The sequence below is a fragment of the Mesoplodon bidens genome (assembly GCF_964165515.1).
Source record: "Mesoplodon bidens genome assembly, contig: HAP1_SCAFFOLD_92, whole genome shotgun sequence".
Lineage (NCBI taxonomy): Eukaryota > Metazoa > Chordata > Mammalia > Artiodactyla > Ziphiidae > Mesoplodon > Mesoplodon bidens.
The window spans coordinates 1,278,310-1,301,067 of record NW_027672608.1 but is presented as its reverse complement, the minus strand read 5'-3'; the positions used below and the strand labels follow the sequence as shown (position 1 = coordinate 1,301,067).

The 22,758-nt window shown below is 41.5% G+C and overlaps 1 protein-coding gene across 1 annotated transcript in view; it reads left to right on the top strand.

Annotated features, from left to right (window-relative positions):
* LOC308609906 (dual specificity protein kinase CLK4-like) overlaps window positions 1-22,758 on the top strand; it is a 287,013-nt gene that overhangs the window by 44,589 nt on the left and 219,666 nt on the right. The window lies entirely within an intron of this gene.

Sequence of the window (22,758 nt, the reverse complement as noted above, 5' to 3'; positions counted from 1 at the left end):
GGCTCTCCCACCTCAGAGGCACAGCACTGACTCCTGGCTCCTCAATTTGGAATGATTTGTTGTCTATTCATGTATTCCACAGATGCAGGGTACATCAAGTTGATTATGGAGCTTTAATCCGCTGCTTCTGAGGCTGCTGGGAGAGGTTTCCCTTTCTCTTCTTTGTTCTCACAGCTCCTGGGTCTCAGCTTTGGATTTGGCCCCGCCTCTGCGTGTAGGTCGCCGGAGGGCGTCTGTTCTTCACTCAGACAGGACAGGGTTAAAGGAGCAGCCTCTTTGGGGACTCTGGCTCACTCAGGCAAGTCGGGAGGGAGGGGCACGGAGTGCGGGACGAGCCTACAGCGGCAGAGGTCGGCGTGACGTTGTACCAGCCCGAGGTGCGCCGCGCGGTCCCCCAGGGAAGCCGCCCCTGTATCCCGGGACCCCGGCAGTGGCGGGCTGCACAGGCTCCCGGAAGGGCGGTGTGGACAGTGACCTGCGCTCGCACACAGGCCCCCCGGCGGCGGCAGCAGCAGCCCCAGCGTCCCACGCCCGCCACCGGGCTCCGCGCCTTCAGTCGTGACTCGCGCCCGTCTTTGGAGCCCCCCTAAGCAGCGCTCTCAATCCCCTCTCCTCGCGCACCAGGAAACCAAGAGGGAAGAAAAAGTCTCTTGCCTCTTCGGCAGCCCCAGAGTCTTCCTGGACTCCCTGCCGGCTAGCTGTGGCACATTAGCCCCCTTCAGGCTGAGTTCTCGCCACCAGCCCCAGTCCTCTCCCTGCGCTCTGACCGAAGCCCGAGCCTCAGCTTCCAGCGCCGCCCGCCCTGGTGGGCGAGCAGACAATCCTCTCAGGCTGGTGAGTGCTGCTCAGCACCGATCCTCTGTGCGGGAATCTCTCCGCTTTGCCCTACCCAGGTATGTGGGGATTTTCTTGCCTTTTGGGAGGTCCGGGGTCTTCTGCCAGCATTCAGTAGGTGTTCTGTAGGAGTTGTTCCACGTGTAGCTGTATTTCTGGTGTATCCGTGGGGAGGAAGGTGATCTCCGCGTCTTACTCTTCCGCCATCTAACCCGATTACACAATAATTACTTTTTAATTTTAATAACACTACTATATTTCATACTTTATTCTATTTTACTTTACCTGCTCATTCTTTTTTTCCTACCTTACCTTCCTTCCTCCCTCCGCCCCTCCTTTCCTTCTTTCTCTCTTTCTTACATTCCTCCCTCCCTCCCTTCTTCCTTTCACTCTTTCTTTTTCTTTCCTTCCTCCCTCCCTCCATCCTTCCTTTCTTTCTTTCTTTCCATTCTTCCTCCCACCCTCCCTCCTTTCTTTCTTTCCTTCTTCCTTTCTTTCTCTCTCTTTCTTTCTTCTACTAATTGTTTCTTTCTACTTTTCCTCCATTTTATTCTGAGCTACGTAGATGAAAGGCACTTGGTGCTGCAGCCAGGAGTCTGTGCTGTGCCTCTGAAGTCGGAGAGCCAACTTCAGGACACTGGTCCACAAGAGACCTCCCAGCTCCACATAATATCAAGCTGCAGAAATCTCCCAGAGATCTCCATCTCAACACCAGCACCCAGCTTCAGTCAATGACCAGCAAGCTACAGTGCTGGTCACCCTATGCCAAGCAACTAGCAAGGCAGGAACACAACACCACCCATTAGCAGAGAGGCTGCCTAAAAACATAATAAGGCCACAGGCACCCCAAAACACACCACCAGACGTGGACCTGTCCACCAGAAAGACAATATAGAGCCTCAACCACCAGAACACAGGAACTAGTCCCCCACACCAGAAAGCCTACACAACCTACTGAAACAACCTTAGCCACTGGGCCAGACAGCAAAAACAATGGGAACTACGAATCTGCATCCTGCAAAAAGGAGACCCCAAACACAATAACATAAGCAAAATGAGAAGACAGAAAAACACACAGTAGGTGAAGGAGCAAGATAAAAATCTATCAGACCTAACAAATGAAGAGGTAATAGGCAGTCTACCTGAAAAAGAATTCAGAATAATGATTTTAAAGATGATCCAAGATTCTATTTCCAAGATCCAAAATCTTGGAAATAGAATAGACAAAATGCAAGAAACAGTTAACAAGGACCTAGAAGAACTAAAGATGAATCAAGCATCGATTAAAAACACAATAAATGAAATGAAAAACACTCTAGATGGGATCAATAGCAGAATAACTGTGGTAGAAGAACGGAGAAGTAAGGTAGAAGATAAAATAGTGGAAATAACAGATGCAGAGCAAAATAAAGAAAAAAGAATGAAAAGAACAGAGGACGGTCTCAGAGACCTCTGGGACAACATTAAACGCACCAACATTCGAATTATAGGGGTTGCAGAAGAAGAAGAGAAAAAGAAAGGGACTGAGAAAATATTTGAAGAGATTATAGTTGAAAACTTCCCTAATATGGGAAAGGAAATAGTTAATCAAGTCCAGGAGGCACAGAGAGTCCCATACAGAATAAACCCAAGGAGAAATACGCCAAGACACATATTAATCAAACTGTCAAAAATGAAACACAAAGAATTCATATTAAAAGCAGCAAGGCAAAAACAACAAATAACACACAAGGGAATCCCCATCAGGTTAACAGTTGATCTCTCAGCAGAAACTCTACAAGCCAGAAGGGAGTGGCAGAACATAATTAAAGTGATGAAGGACAGAAACCTGCAATCAAGATTACTCTAACCAGCAAGGATCTCATTCAGATTTGATGGAGAAATTAGAACCTTTACAGACAAGTAAAAGCTGAGAGAGTTCAGCACCACCAAACCAGCTTCACAACAAATGCTAAAGGAACTTCTCTAGGCAAAAAAAAACACAACAGAAGGAATATACCTACAATAATGAACCTAAAACCAATAAGGAAATGGGAATAGGAACATATATATCAACAATTACATTAAATGTAAATGGACTAAATGCTCCCACCAAAAGACATAGACTGGCTGAATGGATACAAGAACAAGACCCATATATATGCTGTCTACAAGAGACCCACTTCAGACCTAGAGACACATACAGATTGAAAGTAAGGGGATGGAAAAAGATATTCCATGCAAATGGAAATCAAAAGAAAGCTGGAGTAGCAATTCTAATATCAGACAAAATAGACTTTAAAATAAAGACTATTAGAAGACACAAAGAAGGACACTACATAATGATCAAGGGATCGATCCAAGAAGAAGATCTAACAATTGTAAATATTTATGCACCCAACATAGGAGCACCTCAATACATAAGGCAAATACTAACAGCCATAAAAGGGGAAATCGACAGTAACACACTCATAGTAGGGGACATTAACACCCCACTTTCACCAATGGACAGATCATCCAAAATGAAAATAAATAATGAAACACAAGCTTTAATGATACATTAAACAAGATGGACTTAATTGATATTTATAGGACATTCCATCCAAAAACAACAGAATATATATTTTTCTCAACTGCTCATTGAACGTTCTCCAGGACAGATCATATCTTGGTTCACAAATCAAGCCTTGGTAAATTTAAGAAAATTGAAATTGTATCAATTATGTGTTCCGACCACAATGCTATGAAACTAGACGTCAATTACAGGAAAAGACCTGTAAAAAATACAAACACATGGAGGCTAAACAATACACAACTCAATAACGAAGTTATCACTGAAGAAATCATAGTGGAAATCAAGAAATACCTAGAAACAAATGACAATGGAGACACGACGACCCAAAACCTATGGGATGCAGCAAAAGCAGTTCTAAGGGGGAAGTTTATAGCAATACAATCCCACCTTAAGGAACGGGAAACATCTCGAGTAAACAACCTGACCCTGCACCTAAAGCGATTAGAGAAAGAAGAACAAAAACATCCCAATGTTAGCAGAAGGAAAGAAATCATAAAGATCATATCCGAAATAAATGAAAAAGAAATGAAGGAAATGATAGCAAAGATCAATTAAAGTAAAAGCTAGTTCTTTGAGAAGATAAACAAAATTGACAAAGGATTAGCCAGACTCATGAAGAAAAGAAGGGAGAAGACTCAAATCAATAGAATTAGAAATGAAAAAGGAGAAGTAACAACTGACACTGCAGAAATACAAAAGATCATGAGAGATTACTACAAGCAACTCTGTGCCAATAAAATGGACAACCTGGAAGAAATGGACAAATTCTTAGAAAAGCACAACCTGCCATGACTGAATCAGGAAGAAATAGAAAATATGAATAGGCCAATCACAAGCACTGAAATTGAAACTGTGATTAAAAATCTTCCAACAAACAAAAGGCCAGGACCAGATGGCTTCACAGGTGAATTCTATCAAACATTTAGAGAAGAGCTAACACCCATCCTTCTCAAACTCCTCCAAACAATATCAGAGGAAGGAACACTCCCAAACTCATTCTACGAGGCCACCATCACCTTTATACCAAAACCAGGCATGGATGTCACAAAGAAAGAAAACTACAGGCCAATATCACTGATGAACATAGATGCAAAAATACTCAACAAAATACTAGCAAACAGAATCCAACAGCACATTAAAAGGATCATACACCATGATCAGGTGGGTTTTATTCCAGGAATGCAAGGATTCTTCAATATACGCAAATCAATCAATGTGATACACCATATTAACAAATTGAAGGAGAAAAACCATATGATCATCTCAATAGATGCAGAGAAAGCTTTCGACAAAATTCAACACCCATTTATGATAAAAACCCTGCAGAAAGTAGGCATAGAGGGAACTTTCCTCAACATAATAAAGGCCATATATGACAAACCCACAGCCAACATTGTCCTCAATGGTGAAAAACTGAAACCATTTCCACTAAGATCAGGAACAAGACAAGGCTGCCCACTCTCACCACTCTTATTTAACCTAGTTTTGGAAGTTTTAGCCACAGCAATCAGAGAAGAAAAGGAAATAAAAGGAATCCAAATTTGAAAAGAAGAAGTAAAGATGTCACTGTTTGCAGATGACATGATACTATACATAGAGAATCCTAAAGATGCTACCGGAAAACTACTAGAGCTAATCAATGAATTTGGTAAAGTAGCAGGATACAAAATTAATGTACAGAAATCTCTGGCATTCCTGTACACTAATGATGAAAAATCTGAAAATGAAATCAAGAAAACACTCCCATTTACCATTGCAACAAAAAGAATAAAATATCTAGGAATAAACCTACCTAAGGAGACAAAAGACCTGTATGCAGAAAATTATAAGACACTGATGAAAGAAATTAAAGATGATACAAATAGATGGAGAGATATACCATGCTCCTGGATTGGAAGAATCAATATTGTGAAAATGACTCTACTACCCAAAGCAATCTACAGATTCAATGCCATCCCTATCAAACTATCACTGGCATTTTTCACAGAACTAGAACAAAAGATTTCAAAATTTGTTTGGAGTAACAAGACACCGAATAGCCAAAGCAATCTTTAGAACGAAAAACGGAGCTGGAGGAATCAGGCTCCCTGACTTCAGACTATTCTACAAAGCTACAGTAATCAAGACAGTGTGGTACTGGCACAAAAAAAGAAAGATAGATCAATGGAACAGGATAGAAAGCCCAGAGATAAACCCACGCACATATGGTCAACTTATCTTTGATAAAGGAGGCAGGAATGTACAGTGGAGAAAGGACAGCCTCTTCAATAAGTGGTGCTGCGAAAACTGGACAGGGACATGTAAAAGTATGAGATTAGATTATTCCCTAACACCATACACAAAAATAAGCTCAAAATGGATTAAAGACCTAAATGTAAGGCCAGAAACTATCAAACTCGTAGAGGAAAACATAGGCAGAACACTCTATGACATAAATCCCAGCAAGATCCTTTTGGACCCACCTCCTAGAGAAATGGAAATAAAAACAATGATAAACAAATGGGACCTAATGAAACTTCAAAGCTTTTGCGCAGCAAAGGAAACCATAAACAAGACCAAAAGACAACCATCAGAATGGGAGAAAATATTTGCAAATGAAGCAACTGACAAAGGATTAATCTCCAAAATTTATAAGCTGCTCATGCTGCTCAGTAGCAAAAAAACAAACAAGCCAATCCAAAAATGGGCAGACGAGTTAAATAGGCATTTCTCCAAAGAAGATATAGAGACTGTCAACAAACACATGAAAGAATGCTCAACATCATTAATCATTAGAGAAATGCAAATCAAAACTACAATGAGATATCCTCTCACACCAGTCAGAATGGCCATCATCAAGAAATCCAGAAACAATAAATGCTGGAGAGGGTGTGGAGAAAAGGGAACCCTCTTGCACTGCTGGTGGGAATGTGAATTGGTACAGCCCCTATGGAGAACAGTATGGAGGTTCCTTAAAAAACTAAAAATGGAACTACCATATGACCCAGCAATCCCACTACTAGGCATATACCCTGAGAAAACCATAATTCCAAAAGGGACATGTATCAAAATGTTCATTGCAGCTCTATTCACAAAAGCCCTGAGCTGGAAACAACCTAAGTGTCCATCATCGGATGAATGGATAAAGAAGATGTGGCACATATATACAATGGAATATTACTCAGCCATAAAAAGAAATGAAACTGAGCTATTTATAATGAGGTGGATAGACCTAGAGTCTGTCATACAGAGTGAAGTAAGTCAGAAAGAGAAAGACAAGTACCGTATGCTAACACATATATATAGAATTTAAAAAAAATGTCATGAAGAACCTAGGGGTAAAACGGGAATAAAGCCACAGACCTACTAGAGAATGGACTTGAGGATATGCGGAGGGGGAAGGGTAAGCTGTGACAAAGCAAAAGAGAGGAATGGACATATATACACTACCGAACGTAAGGTAGATAGATAGTGAGAAGCAGCTGCAGAGCACAGGGAGATCAGCTCGGTGCTTTGTGACCGCCTGGAGGGGTGGGATGGGGAGGGTGGGAGGGAGGGAGATGCATGAGGGAAGGGATGTGGGAACAGATGTATATGTATGACTGATTCACTTTGTTATAAAGCAGAAACTAATTAAAAAAAAGAAAAACTATGATCCAACTATGAGCTGCGAGGACTTCCCTGGCAGTCCAGTGGTTAAGACTTTGCCGTCCAATGCAAGGGGTGTGGGTTCGATCCCTGGTTGGGGATCTAAGGCCCCACATGCCTTGCAGCCAGAAAAACAAAGCATAAAAAGAGAAGCAATATGTAACAAATTCAATAAAGACTTTAAAAATGGTCCATATCAAAACAAACAAATAAAAAAACACAACTATAAGCTGCCTGCCAAAACTCACTTAAAATATACGAGTGAAGTTAGATTGAAAGCAAAAGGATGGAGAAAGATGTATCATGTAAACATTGATAAAAAGAGAGCACTAGGGGGCTTCCCTAGTGGCACAGTTTTTGAGAGTCCTCCTGCTGATGCAGGGGACACGGGTTCGTGCCCCGGTCCGGGAAGATCCCACATGCCACAGAGCGGATAGGCCCGTGAGCCATGGCCACAAGGCCTGTGCATCCGGAGCCTGTGCTCCACAATGGGAGAGGCCACATCAGTGAGTGGCCCGCGTACCACAAAAATAAATAAATAAATGAGAGCACTAGAGACTACCCTGTGGCTAAGACTCCACATTCCCAATGCAGGGAGCCCAGGTTCCATCCCTGGTCAGGGAACTAGATCCCACATGCCACAACTCAGAATTTGCATGCCGCAACTAAAGATTCCGCATGTCACAACTAAAGACCCCATGTGCCGCAACTAAGACCCAGTGCAGCCAAATAAATAAATAAAAGCACTAACTATATTAATATTAGATTAAGTTTCAAAGAAAATTGTCAGGGACAGAGAGAGACATTATATAATGATAAAAGGGTTTATCCAGCAACAAAAGATAAAAATCATGAATGTATTCTCCAAAGGCTAGAGCTAAAAAATATGTGAAGCAAGAACTAAAAAAGCTGAAAAGGAGAAATAGACAAATCCACATTTACTATTGTAAAGGGGTAATGTAAGGAAGATCTTTATAATGACGGAACATTTCTGTATTTTGACTGCGGTGATGATAACACTAATCTACATCTGTGATAAAATGACATAGAAGTGTACACACAGTGCATCAATGTCAACTTCTTGGTTTTGATATTGCACTATAATTAAGTGCGAAGTAACTGTGGGGGAAACTGGGTGAAGAGCACTACAGACTTCTCTGTACTTTCTGTAACTTCCTGTGAATCTGTAATTCTTTCAAAATAAAAAGGTTTTTTTTAAAAAGACTCCAAGTAGCAAATTCCAGTTTCTCAGTCCCACCACCCCATGCCCCCAACTCCAAGCCAGAGGTGCACAGCCTGGCCCTATTGCCTTGCTCAGCAAAGCTGTTATGTGGTGTGTTTCAGTTAAGGCACCCTGTGAAGCTTCATTAGCTGATTCAGTATGAAAAAGTGGCATCAAGCATAAACATGGGAACATGAGAAGAGGGACTTCTAGAGCATAGGAGGCTTCAGAAACCAAAGCCACAATGTAACAGGCAGGACAATGGAGGGAAGTGGAGGCCCCCAGGTAAAATGCAGATGCTGGTTAAGGCTACACTTGGCAGTGGAGAGAATGCCTGTGAGAACATCTTGCAGACTATGATGGGCATGGACAATGTCCCCAACCTGCATCTGGGGGTGCTCCAACACCACCAACAACTCATTTGCATGCCTTTATCTGATTCTGGCATCACCTGGCTGATGATTGTCCAGGTGAGAATTCCCTGCCCTTGCTCAGGATCTGGATCTTAGCCTTCCAGCTGAGAAGTTGGGTTTGTTCAGATGATGGGCATCAGCCCACAGGTCTTGCTTTAGTTAAAGCTACAAAAGAGGCTGACTGCTACATTTCCTCAGGACTTTCCCACATGATTTTCTCTCTGCTGGAAGGTCTTTCCTTTCCTTATCCTGCTAGTAACTAAGCCTCAGGCATCAGGCCTCCTCTGTCTATCTGGCATTCTTAATGTAAATGAGAAACCAATTCAAACTGGCTTAGTCAGAAAAGGGCTTTCTTTCAGCCCACTTAAATGAAATCCCCAGTGTCCAAGAGACAGTGTTGAGAATCTGTCCTTCTCCACCTCTAGCTCTGATTTCTTCACATTCTCCCTTGTCGTGTGTTGGACCTTGGCAGTTCCAGGCTTACATTCAGTGAGATTTACATTCTGGTGGAAAATGAGAGAGCCTCTTTTCTAATAGTCCCTGGTGAGTTCCAGGGCTGACCCTCATTGGTTGCACTGGGACCTGTGCCTATTCCTGAGCCAATCATTGAGACCCTGGGAGGTCAGGCTTGGGTCATATGCTAACCTGGGGGGCGGGGGTTGCTGCAGCTCCATGTTTTAAGAAAGGAAACCTGGGGTGTGGTTTCCATAAGGAAAGGGGTTGGTGGGATGGACAAATCAACTGTCATGGACAGCCTTTCTGATCCCCAGGCATAGTTGTTGAGCCTCTCCACTGTGCTCCAACAGGACTTGTTCTTATACTTCTGGTGGCACTCAACACCCCATTAGGTAACTAAAAATTTACATCGCTCTCTCTTCTTCCAGACAGTGAACATTTAAAGTCCTAGGCTATGAATAATTAAAACAAAATGGAGGGACTTCCCTGGTGGTTCTATGGATAAGAATCCACCTGACAATGCAGGGGAAATGGATTCGAGCCTTGGTCTGGGAAGATCCCACATACCACAGAACAACTAAGCCCGTGTGCCACAACTACTGAGCCTGCACTCTAGAGCCCACGTGCCACAACTACTGAGCCCACCGCATGCCACAACTACTGAAGACCGTGCCCCTAGAGCCCATGCTCCACAACAAGAGAAGCCACCAGAAGGAGAAACCCATGCACTGCAACGAAGAGTAGCCCCCGCTCACCACAACTAGAGAAAGCCCATACACAGCAATGGAGACCCAATGCAGCCAAAAATAAATAAATAAAATAAATAAATTTATTTTTTAATAAAATGGAACAACAACAGCAACAATAGCAAACATTTATTGACTGTTCACTATGTGCCAGACCCTGTGCTGGGTATTTTAAATCATTATAACTCATTTTGAACTGTGAGCTAGATACTAATAATATCCCCATTTTACAGATGAGGAGCCTGAGGCTTGGAATATTAAGTGACTATCCAAAGGCTTCATTGATGAGAGAGTGAGGATTCAAAATGGAATCTTTTCAAAAGAATGAAGTTACATATGAACAAGGCTATAGTTTGCAGCACTATTTGCAAAGCCAAAGATGGGGAATCCCCCAAGACTTCATCCAAGGGAATTGACTGGACAAACTATGGCACAGGTACACAGTGGTGTAGTGCAGAGCTGTGAGAGGAAACGAGGAGAATCTGTATCAATGTGAAGTTACTGTCAGGATGTATTGCTAAATGACCAGGAAAAGATCAGGTACAGAACCATTTATATAGTATGCTGCCTTTTATATAAGCAAAGGGAGGGAAATAAGAATATATATACACACACACACATATACATATACATATATATACACCTATAGGTATATAGGTGTGAATGTGTGTGTGTGTGTGTGTGTATATATATATATATATATATATATATATATATATATATATATATATATATATTTGCTTATATTTTGAAATAGAAACAACAGAAGAACAAATGACAGTTTTACAAACCAAGCAATGTGCCTTGTATCATAAGTTGTCTTTGGAACCATGTAAACATTTTACATAACAAAGAACCAAAATAAAACCAAGAAAGAGTGCAAGACATCTTTTAACATCAAAAACAAACTGAGACAAATGGTCCTATATGCAAAAGTGATGACATAAACTTACAGAGAATTGTTTCAAGTGACTTCGAACACATTCATTTGTGCATTCCAAGTGGGACAGAGAAATAAAGAAAGACACACACACCAAACCTGAACTGCATTCCATAGTCTTGCTGTTGGAAATAAAAATGGTATTGCTTTGGCTTTCACTGGTGGAACAGTTGTAGAGAGTCCGCCTAACGATGCAGGGGACACGGGTTCGTACCCCGGTCCAGGAAGACCCCACATGCCACCGAGCGGTTAGACCCATGAGTCATGGCTGTTGAGCCTGCGCACCCGGAGCCACTGCTCTGCAACGGGAGAGTCCACAACAGTGAGAGGCCCACTTACCGAGAAAAAAGAAAAAGTTCCTGCAGTGCAGGATTGCCAGCCTGTGTCTTCTCCATTCTGCTCTGCTCAGCTGATACGCGCATTAAAGGACCTACCGGATCACATGGTAGCTCAATTTTTACCCTTAAACGCACCTCCATTATGTTCTTACTACAGGCTGTTACCAGTTTACATCCCACCAGCAGCTAGAGTGTACACAGTTCTCGGAAACCCCTTCAGCATTTATTCTTTGAGGACTTTTTGCTGAAGAACATTCTGACGGCTGTGAGGAGAACGTTTCTGTAATTGGATTTGCACGGCTTAATTAAATGCTGATGTTGCACATTATTGCCTTTTAATTTAAAGGAAAAATAAAAGACAAAATGTGCATAAGATATGCCTCTTGAAATGGTCTTCTTGAAATGTTGACGTCTTTTGAAATTTCTGGTCAATTTACCACACCACGATTTTTTTTTTTGATGGCAGGTGTCATTTACAGGCCTCCCCTTATTTTGAATATTAAGTGACCATTACCGCGGTTGTGTGAAACGACCAGAAGGCAGCAGCACTTCTCCTTACCAAATCTGCTTACTAGGGCAACAGAGCCATAATGGAAATTGTGCTGTAGGGTGTAAATTAGAACGGAATGTGCCAGGAAAAGCCCCTTAAGATTATGTCTCATTACTTCTTGTTCATTTTTTAAATTTGTTTTATTCTTTATCGCAGCAAATTAGATTACACTGTTTTGTTTGTTGTAGGCGTGCAACATGTGGTTCTTTTACACATATACATATATCTATTCTTCTTCAGATCCTTTTCCCATGTAGGTTAGGACACGATGTTCTGTAGTCTTCCCTTGGTATGCTGTAGGTTTTCGTGATTATATATTTCACGTGTGTTTGTATATCTCTGTTAACCCCAATACCGTAATGTATCCAATCCGCAGAGCTTTCCAATTGGTGAGCCATAAGTTGGTTTCATGAATCTGTGATTGCCTTTCTCTCTGGAACTATTCTCTCTGGAAATATCTTCCTTGGTATCAAGTTTTAGGTAACACACATAAGTGATATGATAAGACATGTGTCTTTCGCTTTCTCACTTACTACCAGTTGCAATGATTACCTCTAGACTCCTCTATGGTCCTGCAAATGGCATTGTTTCACTTTTTGCCTTGGCTAATATTCCATCTGTACACATACCAGTTCTTCTGTGTCCACTCATCTCTTGATGGACGTTTTGGTTGCTTCCATGTGTTGGCTATTGTAATACTTCTACAGTGCAGATTTGCCTTCCTGTGTCTTTCCAATTCTGTCTTCTGAGGATATAGCCCGGGAAGTGGGCCTGCTGGATCATATAGTAGCTCAAGGTTTACCTGTTAAAGGCACTTCCATTCTGTTCCGATTAGTGGCTCTTAGAATGTTACGTCCCACTTCCAATTGAGGGTATGCATTTTTCCAAAACCTCTTCAGCATTGACCACATGTAGTTTTGTTTGTTGATGGTTATTGTGAGTGTTGTGAGATGATACTTCTTTGTGGTTGTGTTTGCCTGTGTCTCATAATCCCTTGAAATTGAGCTTTCAGGCATGTCCTCTTAGTTTTCAAACTGTTACTACAGCTGATTTCTTCAAATTGTTTTCTTGAAGTATGTGCCACATTTTGCAATGTTTTGGCCATTACCTGCATCAAGACATTTTTAAGGGCAGGTTTCATTTGCAGCCCTGCAGTACTTGTGCACATGAAGTGCCCATTAGCACAGATTTCAAAGCTGCTGTTGCAGGTATCGGCCAGAGGATGGCAGCATTTCTACGTTCCCCACTCTGGCACCTAGGGAAACAGATCTTCCTGCCAGTGGTGCTCCTCAGTTATAAATTAGAGTGCAATGTGCCCTGATATACCCCCCAAAGCTTACGTCTCCTTACTTATGTTTGTTTTTTTCAATTTAATTCATAGGTTTCAGTGGAGCAATATTCCATTCTGTACATGGACCACTTCTTCTCTGTGCATTCCTCTGTTGATAGACATTTTGGTTGATTCTAAGTGTTGCCTATGGTACATATTGCTGGAGTGCAGTGTTGCCAGCCTGTGACATTTGATTCTCATTTTCTCAGGTGATAGGCCCAACAGGGGCTATGATTCAGTGATTGGTGGCTGGATGTTTACCTTTTCAAAGCACCTGCATTGTGTGTTCATTAGCGGCTCTTACCACGTCCCAATTAACACCGAGGGTGCGTGTTTTCCCATAACCTCTTCAGCATTTATTGCTTGCAGACTGTTTGCTCATGACCATTCTGACTGGTGTGAGCTGATAGGTTTTTGGAATTTGGGTTTGCATGTCTTTAATAATTCCTAATATTCAGCATTTTCCCACACCTTTCTCTTTTATTTAGACAAAAAATGTGTGAGTACAGTATACCTCTTGAAATTGTCTTCTTCGAAGGTTGCCCTCTTTTGAATTTTGTGGTCGTTTTTCGACCCCAGGATTTTTTTTGAGAGCAGGTGTCATTTACATGCCTGCAGTGATTGTGAATATTTAGTGACCATTAGCACTGGGTTTAAAGCGGGTGTTGTTGGAAATGGCCACAAGGCGGCAGCATTTCTCCATTCCCAAATCTGGTTACTAGGGCAGCAGAGCCTTTCTGGAAGTCCTGTTACTAGGTTGTCAATTAGAATGGAATGTGCCAGGAAAAAGCCCCTGAAGTTTATGTCTCATTACTTCTTGTTTGTTGTTTTAATTGCTTTAACCAGGGTAATGATTAGAATACAGTTTGTCCTAGGTGTACACAAACTGGTTCATTCGTACATCATATATATCTATTCATGTACAGATCCTTTTCCCGTGTAAAGGATTCCAGAGTGTTCTGCACACCTCCCTTGCTATGTGCTCGGGCTTTCTGATATATGTGCTCAATCTGCATTTCTATAGGTATGGTAAACCTAATCGTAATTTATCCATTGCCACCACCTTTCCATTTAGATACGCATAGTTTGTTTTTGAAGTCTGCGTGTGTCTTTCTCTGTGAAAATATGTCCATTTTTGGTCAGTTGTTAGGTAACACCTGTAAGTGATATCATAGGATAAACGTCTTTTGCTTTCCAACTTACCTCATGTTCTGTGATTACCTCTAGGCTCATCTGTGGTACGTCAAAGAGCAGTGTTCCATTGTTTCCCATGGCTAATATTCCATTGTGTACGTGGACCACTTCTTCTTTACCCATTCATCTGTTGATGGGCATTTAGGTTGCCTCCATGTCTTGGCTACTGTGAATAAGGCTGCAGTGCAGCTTTGGCAGCGTCTGTCTTCTGGATTCTGGTCTTCTCAGGTGAGAGGCACAGCGGTGGCCCTGCTGCATCAAACGGTACCTCAAATTTTACTTTTAAACGCAGCTCCTTTCTGCTCTCATTATTGGCTGTTACCACTTTACATCTCACCAGCAGCTAGAAGGTACACAGTTCTCAAAAAACACTTCAGCATTTTTTATTTATAGGCTTTTTGTTGATGGTCAGTCGACCTGTGTGAGTTGAAACCTTTTTGCAGATTAGATTTGCCTCAGTCTAATAATTCCTGAGGTTGAGCTTTTACCCATTTTCCTGTTTGTTTTTTAACAAGAGAGTCAGTCAAACTTACCTCTTCATAGTATCTTCTTGAAAATTTGGCCAGTTTTGAATTTTCTTGTCCATTCCCTACCTCAGCTCAATTGTTTAGGGCAGCTGTCCTTTACAGCCCTGAGTCCTTGGGAATGTTAAGAGACCATTAGCTGTGAGCTTAAAGCCGCTCTTGCGGGAAATGGCCACAAGGAGGCAGCATTTCCACATTTCCAACTCTGCGTTTTTGGGCAGCAGAGCCTTCCTGGAAATCGTGTTAGTAGGCTGCAAATTAGAGTGGAAAGTGCCAGGGCACATCCACAAGAGCTTTTATCTCCTTAATTCTTGTTTGTTTATTCAATTTAATTTTTATTAATTATCAGAGCAAATTTGATGAAACTATTTTGTTTCTCCTAGGTGTACAGAATCTGGTTCATTATATCAATGTATCTGTCTATTTATCTTTGGATCTTTTACCGTGTAGGTTATTACAGAGCGTTGAGTAGACCTGTCTTGGTATTCCATAGGTATTTTGTGATTATATATTTCATATGTATTAGTACATGTCTGTTAACCCCCATATCGTAATTCATACATTCCTTACACTTTTCCATTTGGTTAAATGTAAAGTTTTTCTCTTAATCCATGCTTTTCCTTCTCTTGGAAATAAGTTCATGAGTATCAATTTTTAGGTAACACCTATAAGTGATGGCATTGGATATCTGTCTTTCTTTCTTACTTCAAGTTGGGTGATTATCTCTAGGTCCTTATATGGTGGTACAAACAGCACTGTTTCCCTGTTTTCCATGGCTAGTATTCCATTGTTTACATGGACCACTTCCTCTTTGTGCATTTTTCTGTTGATGGACATTTTGGTTTCTTCCAAGTCTTGGCTATGTTAAATATTCTTGCAGGGCTTCCCTGGTGGTGCAGTGGTTAAGAGTCCGCCTGCCTATGCAGTGGACACGGGTTCGTGCCCCGGTCCGGGAAGATCCCACATGCCGCCGAGTGGCTAGACCCGTGAGCCATGGCCGCTGAGCCTTACTGTCCAGAGCCAGTGCTCCGCAACGGGTGAGGCCACAACAGTGAGAGGCCCACTTACCGCCACAAAAAAAGTCCCTGCATTGCAGGATTGCCAGCCTGTGTCTTCTCCATTTTGTTCTGCTCAGCTGATAGTCTCATCAAGGATGTAGCAGATCACATGGTAGCTCAATTTTTACCCTTAAATGCACCTCCATTATGTTCTCACTACTGGCTATTACCAGTTTATATCCCCCCAGCAGCTAGAGGGTACACAGTTCTCTGAAACCTCTTCATTTATTCTTTGTAGACTTTTTGCTGAAGAACATTCTGATGGCTGTGAGGTGAACGTTTCTGTAATTGGATCTGCATGGCTTTGTTAATTGCTGATGCTGCACATTTTTCTATTCCCTTTTATTTTAAAGACAAGAAAGGAAAAGACAAAATGTGCTTAAGATATGCCTTTTGAAATGGTCTTCTTGAAATGTTGACGTCTTTTGAATTTTCTGATCGATTTATGACCACAGGATTTTTTTTTTGATGACAGGTGTCATTTAGAGGTCTGCCATTATTTTGAATATTAAGTCACCATTACCACTGTTGTGTGAAACGACCAGAAGGCGGCAGCACTTCTCCTTACCAAATCTGCTTACTAGGGCAACAGAGTCTTGATGGAAATTGTGTTGTAGGTTGTAAATTAGAACGGAATGTGCCAGGAAAAGTCCCTTAAGATTATGTCTCATTACTTCTTGTTCGTTTTTTAAATTTAATTTTTATTCTTTATCGCAGCAAATTAGATTACAATGTTTTGTTTGCTGTAGGTGTGCAAGATGTGGTTCTTTTACACATATACATATATCTATTCTTCTTCAGATCCTTTTCCCATGTAGGTTAGGACACAACGTTGTGTAGTCTTCCCTTGGTATGCCGTAGGTGTTTGGTGATTTATATATTTCACATGTGTTTTTATATCTCTGTTAACCCCAATATCGTAATGTATCCAATCCTCACAGCTTTCCATATGGTGAACCATAAGTTGGTTTAATGAATCTGTGATTGCCTTTCTCTCTGGAAATATCTTCATTGGTATCAAGTTTTAGGTAACACCCATAAGTGATATGATAGGATATGTGTCTTTCGCTTTCTCACTTACTACCAGTTGCAATGATTACCTCTAGACTCCTCTATGGTCCTGCAAATGGCATTGTTTCACTTTTTGCCTTGGCTAATATTCCATCTGTACACATACCAGTTCTTCTGTGTCCACTCATCTCTTGATGGACGTTTTGGTTGCTTCCATGTGTTGGCTATTGTAATACTTCCACAGTGCAGATTTGCCTTCCTGTGTCTTTCCAATTCTGTCTCCTGAGGATATAGCCCAGGATGGGGGCCTGCTGGATCATCTAGTAGCTCAAGGTTTACCTGTTAAAGGCACTTCCATTCTGTTCCGATTAGTGGCTCTTAGAATGTTATGTCCCACTTCCAATTGAGGGTATGCATTTCTCCAAAACCTCTTCAGCATTGACCACATGTTGTTTTGTTTGCTGATGGTTATTCTGAGTGTTGTGAGCTGATACTTCTTTGTGGTTGGGTTTGCATGTGTCTCATACTCCCTTGAAATTGAGCTTTCAGGCATGTCCTCTTAGTTTTCAAACTGTTATTACAGCTGACTTCTTCAAATTGTTTTCTTGAAGTATGTGCCACATTTTGCAATGTTTTGGCCTTTACCTGCATCAAGACATTTTTAAGGGCAGGTATCATTTGCAGCCCTGCAGTACTTGTGCACATGAAGTGCCCATTAGCACAGATTTCAAAGCTGCTGTTGCAGGTATCGGCCAGAGGATGGCAGCATTTCTACGTTCCCCACTCTGGCACCTAGGGAAACAGATCTTCCTGCCAGTGGTGCTCCTCAGTTATAAATTAGAGTGTAATGTGCCCTGATATACCCCCCAAAGCTTACGTCTCCTTACTTATGTTTGTTTTTTCAATTTAATTCATAGGTTTTAGTGGAGCAATATTCCATTCTGTACATGGACCACTTCTTCTCTGTGCATTCCTCTGTTGATAGACATTTTGGTAGCTTCTAAGTGTTGCCTAAGGTACATATTGCTGGAGTGCAGTGTTGCCAGCCTGTGACTTTTGATTCTCATTTTCTCTGGTGATAGGCCCAACAGGGTCTATGATTCATTGATTGGTAGCTGAATGTTTACCTTTTCAAAGCGCCTGCATTGTGTGTTCATTAGCGGCTCTTACCACATCCCAATTAACACCGAGGGTGCGTGTTTTCCCACAACCTCTTCAGCATTTATTGCTTGCAGACTGTTTGCTCATGACCATTCTGACTGGTGTGAGCTGATAGGTTTTTGGAATTTGGGTTTGCATGTCTTTACTAATTCCTAATATTCAGCATTTTCCCACACCTTTCTCTTTTATTTAGAGAAAAAAGTGTGAGTACAGTATACCTCTTGAAATTGTCTTCTTCGAAGGTTGCCCTCTTTTGAATTTTGTGGTCGTTTTTCGACCCCAGGATTTTTTTTGAGAGCAGGTGTCATTTACATGCCTGCAGTGATTGTGAATATTTAGTGACCATTAGCACTGGGTTTAAAGCGGGTGTTGTTGGAAATGGCCACAAGGCGGCAGCATTTCTCCATTCCCAAATCTGGTTACTAGGGCAGCAGAGCCTTTCTGGAAGTCCTGTTACTAGGTTGTCAATTAGAATGGAATGTGCCAGGAAAAAGCCCCTGAAGTTTATGTCTCATTACTTCTTGTTTGTTGTTTTAATTGCTTTAACCAGGGTAATGATTAGAATACAGTTTGTCCTAGGTGTACACAAACTGGTTCATTCGTACATCATATATATCTATTCATGTACAGATCCTTTTCCCGTGTAAAGGATTCCAGAATGTTCTGCACACCTCCCTTGCTATGTGCTCAGGCTTTCTGATATATGTGCTCAATCTGCATTTCTATAGGTATGGTAAACCTAATCGTAATTTATCCATTGCCACCACCTTTCCTTTTAGATACGCATAGTTTGTTTTTGAAGTCTGCGTGTGTCTTTCTCTGTGGAAATATGTCCATTTTTGGTCAGTTGTTAGGTAACACCTGTAAGTGATATAGGATAAACGTCTTTTGCTTTCCAACTTACCTCATGTTCTGTGATTACCTCTAGGCTCATCTGTGGTACGTCAAAGAGCAGTGTTCCATTGTTTCCCATGGCTAATATTCCATTGTGTACGTGGACCACTTCTTCTTTACCCATTCATCTGTTGATGGGCATTTAGGTTGCTTCCATGTCTTGGCTATTGTGAATAAGGCTGCAGTGCAGCTTTGGCAGCGTCTGTCTTCTGGATTCTGGTCTTCTCAGGTGAGAGGCACAGCGGTGGGCCTGCTGCATCAAACGGTACCTCAATTTTTACTTTTAAACGCAGCTCCTTTCTGCTCTCATTATTGGCTGTTACCACTTTACATCTCACCAGCAGCTAGAGGGTACACAGTTCTCAAAAAACACTTCAGCATTTATTATTTATAGGCTTTTTGTTGATGGTCAGTCGACCTGTGTGAGTTGAAACCTTTTTGCAGATTAGATTTGCCTGAGTCTAATAATTCCTGAGGTTGAGCTTTTACCCATTTTCCTGTTTTTTTTTAAAGAGAGTCAGTCAAACTTACCTCTTCATAGTATCTTCTTGAAAATTTGGCCAGTTTTGAATTTTCTTGTCCATTCCCTACCTCAGCTCAATTGTTTAGGGCAGCTGTCCTTTACAGCCCTGAGTCCTTGGGAATGTTAAGAGACCATTAGCTGTGGGCTTAAAGCCGCTCTTGCGGGAAATGGCCACAAGGAGGCAGCATTTCCACATTTCCAACTCTGCGTTTTTGGGCAGCAGAGCCTTCCTGGAAATCGTGTTAGTAGGCTGCAAATTAGAGTGGAAAGTGCCAGGGCACATCCACAAGAGCTTTTATCTCCTTAATTCTTGTTTGATTTTTCAATTTAATATTTATTAATTATCAGAGCAAATTTGATGAAACTATTTTGTTTCTCCTAGGTGTACAGAATCTGGTTCATTATATCAATGTATCTGTCTATTTATCTTTGGATCTTTTACCGTGTAGGTTATTACAGAGCGTTGAGTAGACCTGTCTTGGTATTCCATAGGTATTTTGTGATTATATATTTCATATGTATTAGTACATGTCTGTTAACCCCCATATCGTAATTCATACATTCCTTACACTTTTCCATTTGGTTAAATGTAAAGTTTTTCTCTTAATCCATGCTTTTCCTTCTCTTGGAAATAAGTTCATGAGTATCAATTTTTAGGTAACACCTATAAGTGATGGCATTGGATATCTGTCTTTCTTTCTTACTTCAAGTTGGGTGATTATCTCTAGGTCCTTATATGGTGGTACAAAGAGCACTGTTTCCCTGTTTTCCATGGCTAGTATTCCATTGTTCACATGGACCACTTCCTCTTTGTGCATTTTTCTGTTGATGGACATTTTGGTGTCTTCCAAGTCTTGGCTATGTTAAATGTTCCTGCAGGGCTTCCCTGGTGGTGCAGTGGTTAAGAGTCCGCCTGCCTATGCAGTGGACACGGGTTCGTGCCCCGGTCCGGGAAGATCCCACATGCCACCGAGTGGCTAGTCCCGTGAGCCATGGCCGCTGAGCCTTACTGTCCAGAGCCAGTGCTCCGCAACGGGTGAGGCCAGAACAGTGAGAGGCCCACTTACCGCCACAAAAAAAGTCCCTGCATTGCAGGATTGCCAGCCTGTGTCTTCTCCATTTTGTTCTGCTCAGCTGATAGTCTCATCAAGGATGTAGCAGATCACATGGTAGCTCAATTTTTACCCTTAAATGCACCTCCATTATGTTCTCACTACTGGCTGTTACCAGTTTATATCCCCCCAGCAGCTAGAGGGTACACAGTTCTCTGAAACCCCTTCATTTATTCTTTGTAGACTTTTTGCTGAAGAACATTCTGATGGCTGTGAGGTGAACGTTTCTGTAATTGGATCTGCACGGCTTTGTTAATTGCTGATGCTGCACATTTTTCTATTCCCTTTTATTTTAAAGACAAGAAAGGAAAAGACAAAATGTGCTTAAGATATGCCTTTTGAAATGGTCTTCTTGAAATGTTGACGTCTTTTGAATTTTCTGATCGATTTATGACCACAGGATTTTTTTTTTGATGACAGGTGTCATTTAGAGGTCTGCCATTATTTTGAATATTAAGTCACCATTACCACTGTTGTGTGAAACGACCAGAAGGCGGCAGCACTTCTCCTTACCAAATCTGCTTACTAGGGCAACAGAGTCTTGATGGAAATTGTGTTGTAGGTTGTAAATTAGAACGGAATGTGCCAGGAAAAGTCCCTTAAGATTATGTCTCATTATTTCTTGTTTGTTTTTTAAATTTAATTTTTATTCTTTATCGCAGCAAATTAGATTACAATGTTTTGTTTGCTGTAGGTGTGCAAGATGTGGTTCTTTTACACATATACATATATCTATTCTTCTTCAGATCCTTTTCCCATGTAGGTTAGGACACAACGTTGTGTAGTCTTCCCTTGGTATGCCGTAGGTGTTTGGTGATTTATATATTTCACATGTGTTTTTATATCTCTGTTAACCCCAATATCGTAATGTATCCAACCCTCACAGCTTTCCATATGGTGAACCATAAGTTGGTTTAATGAATCTGTGATTGCCTTTCTCTCTGGAAATATCTTCATTGGTATCAAGTTTTAGGTAACACCCATAAGTGATATGATAGGATATGTGTCTTTCGCTTTCTCACTTACTACCAGTTGCAATGATTACCTCTAGACTCCTCTATGGTCCTGCAAATGGCATTGTTTCACTTTTTGCCTTGGCTAATATTCCATCTGTACACATACCAGTTCTTCTGTGTCCACTCATCTCTTGATGGACGTTTTGGTTGCTTCCATGTGTTGGCTATTGTAATACTTCCACAGTGCAGATTTGCCTTCCTGTGTCTTTCCAATTCTGTCTTCTGAGGATATAGCCCAGGATGGGGGCCTGCTGGATCATCTAGTACCTCAAGGTTTACCTGTTAAAGGCACTTCCATTCTGTTCCGATTAGTGGCTCTTAGAATGTTATGTCCCACTTCCAATTGAGGGTATGCATTTCTCCAAAACCTCTTCAGCATTGACCACATGTTGTTTTGTTTGCTGATGGTTATTCTGAGTGTTGTGAGCTGATACTTCTTTGTGGTTGGGTTTGCATGTGTCTCATACTCCCTTGAAATTGAGCTTTCAGGCATGTCCTCTTAGTTTTCAAACTGTTATTACAGCTGACTTCTTCAAATTGTTTTCTTGAAGTATGTGCCACATTTTGCAATGTTTTGGCCTTTACCTGCATCAAGACATTTTTAAGGGCAGGTATCATTTGCAGCCCTGCAGTACTTGTGCACATGAAGTGCCCATTAGCACAGATTTCAAAGCTGCTGTTGCAGGTATCGGCCAGAGGATGGCAGCATTTCTACGTTCCCCACTCTGGCACCTAGGGAAACAGATCTTCCTGCCAGTGGTGCTCCTCAGTTATAAATTAGAGTGTAATGTGCCCTGATATACCCCCCAAAGCTTACGTCTCCTTACTTATGTTTGTTTTTTCAATTTAATTCATAGGTTTTAGTGGAGCAATATTCCATTCTGTACATGGACCACTTCTTCTCTGTGCATTCCTCTGTTGATAGACATTTTGGTAGCTTCTAAGTGTTGCCTAAGGTACATATTGCTGGAGTGCAGTGTTGCCAGCCTGTGACTTTTGATTCTCATTTTCTCTGGTGATAGGCCCAACAGGGTCTATGATTCATTGATTGGTAGCTGAATGTTTACCTTTTCAAAGCGCCTGCATTGTGTGTTCATTAGCGGCTCTTACCACATCCCAATTAACACTGAGGGTGCGTGTTTTCCCACAACCTCTTCAGCATTTATTGCTTGCAGACTGTTTGCTCATGACCATTCTGACTGGTGTGAGCTGATAGGTTTTTGGAATTTGGGTTTGCATGTCTTTACTAATTCCT